Below are 799 nucleotides of genomic sequence, written 5' to 3'. Positions count from 1 at the left end.
GGCGAGGCGGGACTCAGCGCGTCTGGCGGCGCCGCGGAGGCACCGGCCCTGAGGAAGCGCAGTCGGGACGGGCCCTCTCCGCGGGCGGGCAGGAGGAGGTCTCAGCCCGCGCTGCCCACTCGCCGAGCCGCCCCGAGGCCGCAGCCCTCGGCGTGGGTACGGCCCGAGCCCCCCACCTACTTCACGGGTTCGGGCTTCAAGCCCTGGGCAGGGGTGCTCGGGGCTGCTTTGATTTTTGCCCTTGCCGCTCGCTGTCCCGGCGCATCTCGCCGAACCGCGCCCTGCCCAGCGAGGACAGCAGCTGCCGGGGTGGGCAGTGAGGCAAAGGAGAGGCTGGGAATCCTCGCTGTTCTTCGGTGTCGTGAGACTACAACATAGAGACCAGTCACAGAGTCATTGGCATTGAAGAACTGTAAATGAAGACATGCACGTGGCAGATAATAAGGAAAATAAACTCAGTAAATGGCCTGCAAGTCCCCATGGAACGGGGAGTGGGCCGCTGTGGTGAGGCGCAGCCCCGGCACAGAGCACTGTGCCTGGACCCGTGCCGCCCACCTGCAGAATGAGCATGGCCGGGAGAAACCCCCGAAGTCCTGCTGCCTCCGAGAGGACAGGAAGTACTGTCTGATGGCATTATCACCTGCAACGGAAACACTGAGACACAACAGTTTTCCAGCAGGCAGTGCAGGAACACGGGCCTGAGAGCGGACAACTGGAATCTGTGAGAGGATGTGAGTGGGTGAAAAGCAACTTAACTAGTTGTGTAAATAGACCCTTCCATAAGACCTGGCACTGAATT

The sequence above is a fragment of the Agelaius tricolor genome, unplaced genomic scaffold, assembly GCF_023055355.1.
Source record: "Agelaius tricolor isolate 1412-34295 unplaced genomic scaffold, bAgeTri1.0.p SCAF_37, whole genome shotgun sequence".
NCBI lineage: Eukaryota > Metazoa > Chordata > Aves > Passeriformes > Icteridae > Agelaius > Agelaius tricolor.
Note: the sequence above shows the minus strand (reverse complement) of the source record.